General features: G+C 56.7%; 1 protein-coding gene and 1 pseudogene across 3 annotated transcripts in view; one reads left to right on the top strand and one right to left on the bottom strand.

Annotated features, from left to right (window-relative positions):
- Nucleotides 1-12,924, top strand: part of TSPAN9 (tetraspanin 9) — a 188,633-nt gene that overhangs the window by 131,798 nt on the left and 43,911 nt on the right. The gene's annotated exons all lie outside the window — the stretch shown is intronic.
- LOC129642432 (uncharacterized) lies at nucleotides 10,116-10,271 on the bottom strand (annotated as a pseudogene).

Genomic DNA, 12,924 nt, shown 5'->3' on the forward strand with positions numbered 1-12,924 from the left:
TGTGACATGCCCACCTGGCCTTGCTGGCGGGGCTGAGGCCTGTCTGGCGGAGACTGGGCGCCCCACCGAGGGTCTCGGAGAGACCGAGTGAAAGAGGAGAGCAGGGCCTGAGAAGGGAAGAGGAGGAGGAGAGGGAAGAAGGGCAGGAAGAAGTGGGGTGGGGCGGGGTGGGGCAGAGGGGCGCCCAGGTAGCATCGCAGGGATACCCGCTGCCTCTTCCTCTCCGTGGTGATGAACGCACGTCTGCATCACCAGCTGCCCGGCCAGTAATAAATGCATCTAACTGGATCTGGGTCATCAGAAAAATCAACCTGGTGTTTCTCGTTTTCCTTTACCTCGGGCAGTAGTGCCCTGGACTACAGCTGGGACCCTAGGAGGGGCTGGAGGCACTGGGCGCCAGGGTGGACTTGCCAGCTGTCAGGGCCACTCAGCCAGCCAGGCAGTCGCCCTGGTGACTCTTTGCATTGTGTGGTTGTGAAGTGAAGGCCTCAAACCAAGAGGCATATGCTAGAAACGAGGGCTTTCTCTCCCATTGGCAGCTGTGAGCATGGGCTCAGAGTCAGACTTCATGGTCCAGTGAGGCGGCCCGGCCTCTCCAGGCTGATGTCTTCCTTTGTGGACGATGACAGTGACCACAGCTGACCTGGGTGTTGTTGTGGGGGTCTGCAGGGCGTGTCCCGCTCGCAGGAGGAAGGGACCTGCTGCTTGGTTGTATTAAGTCGCTCAGTCCTGTCTGACTCTTTGTGACCCCATGGACTGTAGCCTGCCAGGCTCCTCTGTCCATGGGATTCTCCAGGCAAGAATACTGGAGTGGGTTGCCATGCCCTCCTCCAGGGGATCTTGCCAACCCAGGGATCGAACCAGCGTCTCTTAAGTCTCCTGCATTGGTAGGTGGGTTCTTTACCACTAGTGCCACCTGGGAAACCAGCCCGTTTACTCAGTCCTGGGACCAGGGTCAGGCCCTGAGTAGGACCTAGCTTCTGGAGGGGAGACATCCTGACCTCCCTAGCCAGGAGTGAAGGAGCGGCCAGGTTGGCAGTCCTCTTAAACCAAGCCTCCTTTTAAGCCTCTAGAGGCTGGTTTGTACTCCTCACTCTGGGATCGAGGCTGGTTTGTACTCCTTCCTCTGAGATCCAGGATTAGAGGGGAGAAGTCGAGGATGAGTTCAAGGTACCCACAGCAGCTGCCCGTTCTGGGAGCTCATACCACCCAGGACCCTGGTCTGAGCACCCACCTGTGTTAATCTCCTCTGGCTGATTCTGGAGCCATCCCTGCTCCTGACTGCTATGTTCCCTTTGCTCCTGCAGGCCGGTGACGGACCGGGGAACATGACTAGGTGTGAAGCTCTCAGAGCTGGCCAGGCCCCGGGCCTCATCTCGGATGCCCTCTGGGGGGATCTGGGAGGGCAGGGGGCATCTGGGAGGGCAGTCAGCACCTGGCTGGCAGGTCTTAAGCCCCATGGCCAGTTACCCTCATGGAGGGAACTCAGGGGCCAGGCCTGGTGGCCCATGCCCAGCACAGAGCGGCTCGGCACTGGTGGGTAGAGCGGGCAGGGTGATCAGGCTAAAGCTGGCTGTTTGCTGGGAGTGGGGAGTATGGGGGGGATCTGTGGAGGAGTCTGATAGAGGTTTTCACTGGGACTGACATAGCCCTGCCATCCTGGCTCTGGTGGCTGCCTCCCTGTGATGGGAGACCCATGTCCCATCCCCTGGGGACCAGCACGCCAGGCTGCCAGCGGAGGGGCCCAGGTGGGACAGCTTCTGTCCTTCAGAGGGCAGGCCCTGCTCACCGTAGATCCTGGATAAGCAGCACGCCAGCCTTGGCCCGTAGTTCCCAACTCTGCAGCCACCCTTCACCCATTGCTCTCTTCCAAAGATGAAGAGAGATAGTTCAAGTCACCTTCTATGGCTCTGGGACAGGAGAGCCCTGGACTGGGCATCGGGCTGACCTTTTGCAGGTTTTCTTTGCAGGTTTTTTGGTTGGAGGAGGGAGGGGAGAGCAGCCAGGGTCATGGGGCTATGTCACCTCAAGCACAGGCGGGTCTTCTCTGGGCTCTCTGGCTGCAGGCCGAGGGGGAGGGGGCAGCCTCTCATCGGGACCACTCGTGGGTCTCTCACCCCATCCATTACTCGCTCCTCCCCTGGTTCGTTCATTTGTTCATTCACTGAGGCACTTGCTTCTGCAGAGGTGGGACACAGACTTTGCCTTGTCACGACTGGACTACCTTGACACATGGAGACATTATTTTGTATTAAAAGGAAATAGTAGGGACTTCTTTGGTGGTCCAGTGGCTAAGATTGTGCGAAGTCACTTCAGTGGTGTCCGACTCTGTGCGACCCCAGAGATGGCAGCCCACCAGCCTCCCCCATCCCTGGAGCTCTCCAGGCAAGAACACTGGAGTGGGTTGCCATTTCCTTCTCCAATGCATGAAAGTGAAAAGTGAAAGTGAAGTCGCTCAGTCATGTCCGACTCTTAGCGACCCCATGGACTGCAGCCTACCAGGCTCCTCCATCCATGGGATTTTCCAGGCAAGAGTACTGGAGTGGGGTGCCATTGCCTTCTCCGAGTGGCTAAGATTACGTGCTGCTTATGCAGGGTTTCTGGGTTCCATCCCTGGTCAGGGAACTAGATCCCACATGCTGCCCTTTTAAGATCCCACACGCTGAAACAAAGGTTGAAAATCCTGCTTGCCGCAGCTGAGACGTGGTTCTGCCAAATAATAAATAAATACACATAAAATAGAATAAATAAAAACCACAGGAAATATTGAAGCAGGCTGAGCACCTGATCGAAGCTTTTTTTTTTTAGTTTTAATAAAATTTCATTTCATAACACTATCACCAGGCCATTCAATGCCTTGTTCAGAGCAGTTTCAGGTTCATGGCAAAACTGAGCAGAATGTTAGAGTTCTCAGCTACCTTCTGCCCTCAACCCCAGGCAGTCTCCCCCTGGGAGTCAGCACCCCTCAACAGAGCAGGCATTTGTTATAACCAGTGAACAGATATTGACACACCCTTAGCACCCAAGTCCACCCTTATCATTGGAGCTCACCCTTCTTGTACCTTCTGTGGGTTCGGCAGGTGTATCATGAAAGGTATCCGCCATGGAAGTATGATACAGACTCACTTCACTGCCCGAGAAATTCTCTGTATACTCCCTCTGCATTTGAACTTACCGTCGGACGTGGACATAAAATGCGTTATTTAAGGGACCCCAATGAGGGTGTGTGGAGAGGAAGTGGGCAGCGGCTTGGTGCTCTGTTTCCTTAGATCTGCCCAGGCTTCTGCCGTCTGCTCCTGGCAGTTCTTCTGATGAACCATATTGAACTTCTCGGCTACTCCCGACACAGTGCTGGGCTTGGCCTTGCTGGGGTGCAGGGGGTGGACCACGGCCCCAAGGAAGAGGCGGTGTGAACGGGATCCCCATTTCCTGTACTCGGGGTAGTGGCTGAGGCCCCAGTGAGGCCTGTTTGGCCTAGGGCTGAATTGGGAGACTTCTAGAGTCGGGGGCGGCTGCAGCTGGTGGGTGCGGAGGCCCTGCTGGCGTGGCCTGTGGTGATGGTGGCCGAAGGAAGTGGGGGAGGGGGAAGGGAGGCAGGTCCAGCACGCACTGCCCGGCTGGACCTCCCCTTGCCAGGCTGGCAGGCCTCCCAGCACCCGTGAGGGCATGTCTGGGTGAGCCACAGAGGTCTTGGCTCCTGACAGCCGCTCCCCAGCCCAGTGCCACGCAGAGATGCTCCTGATGCTCGTGTGTGGGGCCCGTGAGATGGTGGCTCATTTTGTGCTCTGGCTCCATCACCCGTGTTCCTACCGAGAGCATGCCAAGTCCAGGGCCTTTCTCTGGTGGGTCCCCAGGAAATACTAATTGTCAGCGAGAACCAGAGACTCAGGCTCCCCACTGCTGGCCTCCGGGCCCCTGTTCTCCCACGGTTTATAGCTCTCTCCTTAAATCACTCCCCAGGCCTCGTGCTGGGACCTCTCCTCCTCTCCTCGCTGTGGGTTTTGTCCCACACTGGGTTTAGTCTCAGCTCATCCATCCAGATTTGGGGAGGCACCGCCAGAAACGCACAAAGAGGTCGGGGTGGACAGATGGGTGGAGCGTGGGCAGGGAAGCCGGGCCGCGGGCAGGGTGGACCTGTGGGGCCCACTGCCCAGGCTGCCCGCTGCTGTCTATTAACTCTCCATTAGCATGCTCTGTGGCGTTCCCTCTAACAGTTTGATTTATGCCGCCGCGGTTTTGCTTACAAATTAGAAGCTGCTATTGTGCTAAGTCGGCTTTAAAATCGATGCAGAATAATTGCAGTACATGGTAGCCGGACGATATTAACATGAGAAATGCACCGTGGTCGTCATCCCTGGAACAAGCACGACCCATTACAGGGAGATTCCGAGCCCTTTCCCCACCTAATTTGAACACAGCTCGACCCCAAGGGCTCCCCCGGCACGGCCAGCTCCTGACGGAGCGGTGTCTCGAAACAGATTTGTCTGGAGTCAGGCCGGTTAACCACCGTGTTGAAGTCCCGTGGAGGCGTCTGGCCAGGCCGAGTTTGTTTCACTGCCTGCTCCAGACCCCCAGCTTCTGCAGTGTGCTTTGCTGTGGTGCTCTGTGTGAGTGCCTGCGTGTGCCAGTCTGTGTGCACACGCACGCGTGTGTGTCTGTCTTGCCTTGGAGTGAAAAACAGTACCCCTGAGGCCAGGCCGTCATCAGGTATCCTGCCTCCCCAGCACTTCCCATCATCAGCTCCTCCGTGCCCTCACTGCCCACCCTCTGGGCTGGGCTCTGGGGGAGAGCGGGGCGGCCAGGCGTCGGATGGGGAGCGTTGAACTGGTGGCAGCAGCAGCAGCAGAGCCATCGCCCGGGGGCCGACGGGCGGCCAGACGGCAGGACGGTGGTCACTCTTCCCTACCCCGTGCAGTCACAAGTAGATTTAAGACAAAATCCTGATGCTGGGCTCCATCCTCAGAAATCCTGCCCTGGTTGGTTTGGGGCGTCTCCTGGGGACCCCCACCCTGGGGATTCACATGCCCCTGTTACCAAGGCTGAGAACTGCCATCTAGTCCGTTTCCCTGACTTCAGATGGGTCTGTGCTCCTCTAGATGGGAGCCGTACTGTGCTGCTGAGCCGTGCTTCGTCGGTCACTTGTGTCTTGTGTCTGATTCTTTGTGACCCCATAACTGTAGCCCGCCAGGCTCCTCTGTCCGTGGGGATTCTCCAGGCAAGGATACTGGAGTGGGTTGCCATGCCCTCCTCCAGGGGATCTTCCCAACCCAGGGATCAGATACAGGTCTCCTGCACTGCGGGCAGATTCTTCACCATCTGAGCTACCTATATGGCGCCTATGGAGAGTATGGGTCTCTACCAGTTAGGGAGCCATCCTAACTAATGTCAAAGCTCTCCGGAAAAAAAAAAAAAAAAAAAAAAAGAGGAAAATGGGGAACTGATAGGCGGGAAGTTCCTTCTTCCGTCTAACCAGAATTCCTGCTGCTTCGGATCCTCCCATCGCTGGATGTGAGTGCCTGGCTCCATCTCTCTGCATGGATGGTGTCAGGCGGCAGGTCATCCCTGGGAGCGTGGGGACCCTGCTGTCTCATAAACTGGACGCTGAGGCTTTTGTTGGGGAAGCTGTGACAAACCTAGACGGTATAATAAAAAGCAGAGACGTTTCTTTGCTGACAGAGCTTTGAATAGTCAAGGCTACGGTTTTTCCTGTAGTCATGTATGGATGTGAGAGTTGGACCATAAAAGGGCTGAGTGCCGAAGAATTGATGCTTTCGAACTGTGGTATTGGAGAAAACTCTTGAACGTCCCTTGGACTGCAAGGAGATCAAACCAGTGAATCCTAAAGGAAATCAGTCCTGAATATTCATTAGAAGGACTGATGCTGAAGCTGAAGCTTCAATACTTTGGCCACCTGATGCGAAGAGCTGACTCATTGGAAAAGACCCTGATGCTGGGAAAGACTGAGGGCGGGAGAAGGGGACGACAGAGAATGAGATGGTTAGATAATATTGCCGATTCGATGGACATGAGTTTGAGCAAACTCAGGGAGATGGTGAAGGACAGGGAAGCGTGGCTTGCTGAAGTCCACAGGGTCGCAGAGTCAGACACGACTGAGCGACTAAACAACAACAGCGCGGCTTCCCTGAGGACCATGCTGTGTGCTCCAGGCCGCTGGAGTGGAGCTGGGAGCCCTCGGGGACCTGCAGTGTCAGAGGGAGGGGTGCAAGCAGTCCAACGACCCCTTATTCACACGGGACCCGGAGAGGGAGAGGACTTGGCCAGCAGGTCACAGTGAGCCTCCAGTTCAGGCTGGCCTGGAAGCCCCAGGCCTGAATCCCATCAGAGCCACTTCCCACCCATGCAGACCCTGCTGGGAAGAAGTGGGCCTGGACCCTGTCTCTGGGGAGGCTGAGCCTCGGGGTAGGATCCCCGCATCTCAAGTGAGGCTGAGCGCCTGCCGGCTCCCAGACACACGTGCTGTGCCAGGAGGACCGCGTGACAGGCTGGGGGAATGACAGCTGTCGGGTCTGGTTTGACGCCAGTGCAGGCCCCTGACACATCCCCCAGTTCTGCCAGCTCGACTGCTGCAGCCACGTGCTTCCTATGGCAGTGGTAGGGGGATGCAGGTCTGCCCTGGATGGGCCAAAGCCCTAGGGAGGGGGAGCAGAGCAAGGGTGTCGGGGACAAGCGGCCCCATGTGGTGGTCAGGCCGTCACTCGTCACTGCAGGGTGAGCATCCCCTGTGATCTGGCTGCATGTGGTGTACAGAGGTGCTCTCAGTGGGCTCAGCCCCAGCCTGGAGAGCTCCATTCCAGCGTAGAGACAGGTTCCGTGTCAGCCTGGAGTGCTAGGAGCTGTGAGTGGGTAAACACAGGAAGCTGTGTGGACGCCGGGACGGGCACCTGGCCTGAGTCAGGGCCTGGGGCGTGCTCTCGTCTGCATTCGGAGTGAGCGGAGGCGAACCACTTCAGGCCATACCGGGCTTTGCCTCCTGGTGTCTCTCCCTGCGCCCCACCCGGCAGGCCACCCCCACCACCACCCCCGACCCTGCCAGGAGTCCAGCAGCGGGACCAGCTTGGTTTCTGCACCTTCTGCAGGAGACGGCAGGGTAGTAGGGAGGCCGTCACGCCCGCGGTCTGGAGGTCTGAGTGTAGGAGTCTCGTGCGTGCCCACACTGCTCAGGGGCAGTCTGCAGGCAGCTGCAAGCGGGCAGTTCCCTGTGGGCTGCTGGCCGGTTGCTGCGTTCTCATGGGGAGATGAGCAATGCATCTTAGCAAGCTGCCTGACTCAGCTCGGTTCCGGAGCCTGGAAGCGGGGAAACAGCCCCCTCCCCTCCGCAATAACAGGAAGAGGGGGCAGAGGAATTGGCTTGTCTGGGGGAACAGAAGGGATTATTGTCCAAATAGGTCATGCTCATCAGAGGGCTGTGACCACAGCCACCCGAGAGCTCCAGAGCCTCCAGGCTGGTCCCCAGGAAAGGTGGGCGGGATCTTTCTCAGCTGGAAGAGGGGGCTTGTGCCAGGAGGACCCAGAGGGACCATGCTTTTGTGCTCAGTCTACCTGCTGGGCCAGGCTGGAGCCACTTCCTTCCTTCTGACCACAGTCAAGGTCCCAGGGCCCATCGACATCCCAGGCCTGGGACTGCCCTGGTGTTCCAGTGGTTAAGAAACCACCTCCTAATGCAGGGGATGTGGGTTCGATCCCTGGTCAGGGAACTAAGATCCCACCTGCTGTGGGGCAACCAAACCCAGGTGCCACAACTAGAGAGCTGGCATGATGCACTGAAACCCCAGCACAGGCAGAAAAACAAAACAAAACAACCCAAGAAACAAAACCAAAAAACCATCATCCCAGGCCTGACGTGAGGCAGAAGAGAGGGGTCAGGGCTGCTGTTCTGCCATCTCTCCTGCTGGTCCGTTTTGGGGGTTGCAGAGGAGAGCCTGGGGAGGACAGAGATCCTGGAGGTTGCCCTGGGTCTGCCTTGGGGGAGGAGAAAGGAAGAGCCAAAAAGGAAGGTGGTTTTTTATTCTCAGAACTGCACATAACGGCAGGTGCTTCTTTCAAGACCAGAGGCGAGAACCTTCCCTTCTTGGTTTTGGGGCTTTGGTAAGGTGACTCATTTTCCCACTCTACCCACAAGTTCAAGGAGACTGGCTGGGATGTTTCTGGGGGATGCTCAGCTCCAGAAAGATTGGATCACATCTGGCAGCCTTGGGAGGGCCCAACCCGAGTCCTCTGGCTGGGATATCCTTGGGGGCCGCCTGGCCTCTTCCCCTCCCTCCAGGGGAAGCACTGACTCTCCCTGGGGATGGAGGGTCCAGGCTTCCCCTGGGGTTCAGATTTTAGGGCTGTCTCCTTACATCTGACCTAACAGCAGAGAGGGCCCGAGCCCACTGCTTACTGAGACACTTAGGTTCAGGTGGGAGACCCTAGCGCTTACCTGGCGTGTCTGGGTGGGGTGTGGAGGCTGGGATGGAGCCCTCGTTCCCAGGCCTCTGTCTGTGGACACGCCGAGCCCTGTAGCATCTTGTCTGTGCATCAGCGACAAGCACCCCGGCGGGCAAATCTGAATCGGTGTGTGCGTGCTAAGTCACTTCAGTTGTGTCCAACTCTGCGACCCCATGGACTATAGCCAGCCGGGCTCCTCTCTCCATGGGATTCTCCAGTTAAGAATACTGGAGTGGGTTGCCATGCCTCCTCCGGGGGATCTGCCTGAACCAGGGATCGAACCCTCGTCTCTTGTGTCTCCTGTACTGGCAGGCAGGTTCTTTACCACTAGCGCCACTTGGGAAGCCCTGTGAGTGCTTACTGGTGAAGAATTAAATGCAAGAGCTGAAGCCAACAGTCATTTCAAGCAACACAGGGAGACTGAGAGCCCCAGGGCGGCAGTAGGCACTGTCTGCCATGCTTGCGCCAGGTTTTCTGGGGCCTGAACGTGTCCCCCAAGACTGTGCAGTCTGGCTTGTTGGCGCTGCTGGCAGAGGCTTCAGAGAGCTCCTCCTGATGAGGACTGTCCTCAGGGAGGCCCATCTTCTGTATGGTCCCATGGCTGGTACACCCCTGGGCTCTGTGGGCCACCACGGTCAGATGCCTGAAGGGACAGAGCTATTTCTGGTGGGCACAGAGGAGGAGTGTGGATGAGAGATGGTGCAAGGCTGCCTCGTGGGTGGACCACCCCTGCCTCTATCCCCTCGCCCACTCGTGTGACTTGTCCTGCTTGCCCCTTTGCTCCACCAGGCTGGGTCCTCCCTGCCCGAGCCTGTGTTAGGCAGGGGGCCTGGATCCCGGAGGGCCCTGTAGATAACAGGAGGTGGGATGCTTCATAAACACGGGTGATGAGTCCCACCCAGGTGGGCTGGGGTGGGACAAAGCTTGACTTCCGCCAAAGTGATAGTGACCAAGGATGACTGACACCTGTGTGATGCTCACCTGTTCAACACACACCTTCATGCACGCTTCTCATCTGCTCCTCAGGGCTCCTCTCAAGGATGTAACAACAGCTAATATTTGTTGAGCAATTACTAAGTGCCAGGCACTGCACTAAATGTTTTACATGCATTTGAAAAAAATTTTATCCTAAAGGGAACCCTCCTACATTGTTGGTGGGAATGTAGATTGGTACAGCCACTTTGGAGAATAGAACGGAGGTTCCTTAAAAAACGAAAAATAGAGCTATCAGGCGATTCAGCAATCCCACTCCTGGGCGTATATGTGGAGAAAACTATACTTTGAAAATGTACACGCACACTTCAATGTTAATAGCAGTACTATTTACAATAGCCAAGGCATGGAAGCGGCCTGAATGTCCATCATTGACAGATGAGTGGATAAAGATGTGGTACATATATACACAATGGAATATTACTCAGCCATAAAAAAGAATGAGATGAAACCATTGCAACAACATGGATGGACTTAGAGATGATCTTACTAAGTGAAGTAAGTCAGGCAGAGAAAGACAAATACCATATAACACTTATATGGTTAACACTTATATGTGGAATCTAAAATATGACACAAATGAACCTATTTATGAAATAGGAGCAGACTCACAGACTTAGAAAACAAACTTTTGTTTACCAGAGGGAAAAGGTTGGGGAGGGCAGAGATAAATTAGGAGGTTGGGATTAACATATGCATGCTGTTATATAAAAAATAGATAATCAGCAAGGACCTACTGTATAGCACAGGGGACTCTACTCAGTATTCTCTAATGACCTTTATGGGACAAGATTCTACACTTGATCTTAGCCAAAAGGCCGAGAAGCGATATGGGACAAGATTCTGAAGAACAGATACATGTATGTATGTAATGAAATCTCTTGGCTCTATGTCTGAAACTAACACAACAGTGTAAATCAACAATAGGGGTGGTTTCATCTCTAAGTCGTGTCCGACTCTTGTGACCCCATGGACTGTAGCCCTCCAGGCTCCTCTGTCCATGGGATTTCCCAGGCAAGAATACTGCAGTGGGCTGCCGTTTCCTTCACCACGGGATGTTCTCAACCCAGGAATGGAACCCAGGTCTCCCCTCTTGCAGGCAGATTCTTTTCCGCCTGAGTCCCCAGGGAAACCCCTGTTTTCCCTCTGCATCTCTCTTATAAGGACGCTCGTCATGGTACTTAGGGGTGGTCCAGGATGATTCCCCATCTCAAGACCCTTAACTCAGTCACACACATGAAGACCTTTTGCCCAAATCAGGTCACCCACGGGTTCTGAATTAGGGTGTGGATGGACATGTGAGGGCATCCGCAGGTGCTGTGGACCCAGGCGCCAGGAGCTGGTCCCAGTTCAGACCCTGGGTGTACGAGCCCTCCCTGTAAGGGCTGGTGTGCAGAGCCAGGGCGGTGACCCCCACTTGGGGCCTCATGGTTGCGGGGGGGCATCAGGGCCGTGGCTGAGCTGCCCTCACACTTCCCTCCCGCTCTGTCTGCTAACTCTCAGCCTCTGGACCCAGAGGCCCCTCGAGTTTCTGGCTCCTCTCTTGGCCTCCGGACTTGCCTTCTCTGGACTCATCCCCGGGTGCCCTCTGCTTTCTCACTGTTGATCAAATACTTTCTCCTGACTTCTGACCACACTTGCCCTCTGCAGTGTTCCTGCCTGGGGCTGGCTGGCAAGGGCCTCTCACCAGGACCTGTCTATGCCATGAACCTGTGCCCAGGCTGAGAGCCCTGAGGCCTGATGAGGGGTGGGCTCTTGGTGGGACTGCCCAGAGGTGGAGCAGTGGGCTGCTTCCCCTCTGCGTTTTGCTGAACTGGAGAGAGCGAGGACGGGCTTGTGGCTGCACGGCTGTCCTGCCAGGTACTACTCGGGCTGAATGCAGACGGAGCCCCTTGCCGCCTCACAGGCCCAGCCGGCAGCCTTCGGTCTGGTAGGCGCTGCTGCCTCAGCCTCTATTGCAAAGATGTTTCAGGAACCGCTGCTGTGTGGGCGCTCTTGTGGTTCCCTGAGCAGCAGACCAGGGCCTCCTGCCCTTTCGGCTCATTCCCCAGCCTTCCACCCTGCTCCGGCTCGTCCGAGCACTGCCCTGGCCGCCCCCCTGCACACCTCCTGCCCCCAGATTGCCCGAGCCTGCCTGAGCGGCTAAGAATCCTGGCAGAAGTGGGGGGCATTTTGGATCACCCAAGGGGATGAAGGGTCTTGGACGTCAGGCTGCTGCTACTGCTGCTAAGTCGCTTCAGTTGTGTCCGACTCTGTGTGACCCTGTAGATGGCAGACCACCAGGCTCCTCTGTCCCTGGGATTCTCCAGGCAAGAATACTGGAGTGGGTTGCCATTTCCTTCTCCAATGCCTGCATGCGTGCTAAGTCGCTTCAGTCGTGTCTGACCTCTGTGCGACCCTGTGGACAGCAGCCCTCCAGGATACTCTGTCCACAGGATTCTCTAGGCAAGAATACTGGAGTGGGTTGTCATTCCTTCTCCATGGAGGTCAGGAGGCAGGCTCAGTTCCGGTTCCTCCGGGGATTCAGCTGGGGAAGCAGATGTCTTCCCCGGTGCTTGGTCCCGGGTCCCAGCTTTTCTCTCCCTGACCTTGTCTCCCCATCTCCCCACACCCCCACCCCCGGCCCTTGTCCCTCCACTGACCAGATGGTCTCCTCTGTTGCAAACAGTGCCCACCAGGGCCTAGCCCATCCCGCCCTGGGGCCAAACGTTTCCGGAGGACACAGTGCTTCCTTTGCACCTGCCTCTGCAAATAGTCGATGCCTACTGAATGCTCTTCAACATTTGGGGCCACAGTCTCCCAAAATAAGGGTAGAACAGTGGTTTCTCAGTTCCTGGAGACCATCTCAGCCCTAGGGGTGTTCCCAGCTACTCTGGGACCAGAGGGGGTGAGAGTCCCTCCCAGCCTGTCCTACTGGCTGCTCCCAGCTCACCCCCTACCCGTGTCCCTCACTCTCCACTCTCCTCCCCAGTCAGCTGCTGCTCTGGTCCTCTGCTCCCTGAGGAAGTACTGATTTGTTGGAAGCTTGCCTGTCCCAAGGTCACCCAGGAGACCCCCAAGGACGCCACGGGGCTTCCTTGACCCCCATCCGGAGACCCCCGGCCAGTAGGATCTCTTGCGCCCCTCCCTGCCTGGAGTGATGGGGCAGGGCTGGGGTGGGGGGGTTGTTTATCAGGGCCCAGCATGTCCTGCCATCAGCCTGCTGGCCGGGAGGTGAAGGACGCCTCAGACTGGGGACACTGCTTAGTCAGGAGTGTGTGCCTGGGTGTGTAAGGATTGTGGGCTCTTAAAAGTAATTTTAACTTCTTGCCAAGAATGCCACACATTCTTTCTCTCTCTGCCCCATGGGGCCTGTGATCCCTGCAGGAGGCAGCAGGTGCAGACATGAGAGAGGCAGGCGGGGGTGGGGGTGGAGAGGGCAGGGACATCCCAGGTCCCCCCCCGCCCCCGGCTTCCCTGATCAGGCCTGGGCGCCTCCCCTCG

The sequence above is a fragment of the Bubalus kerabau genome, chromosome 1, assembly GCF_029407905.1.
Source record: "Bubalus kerabau isolate K-KA32 ecotype Philippines breed swamp buffalo chromosome 1, PCC_UOA_SB_1v2, whole genome shotgun sequence".
NCBI lineage: Eukaryota > Metazoa > Chordata > Mammalia > Artiodactyla > Bovidae > Bubalus > Bubalus kerabau.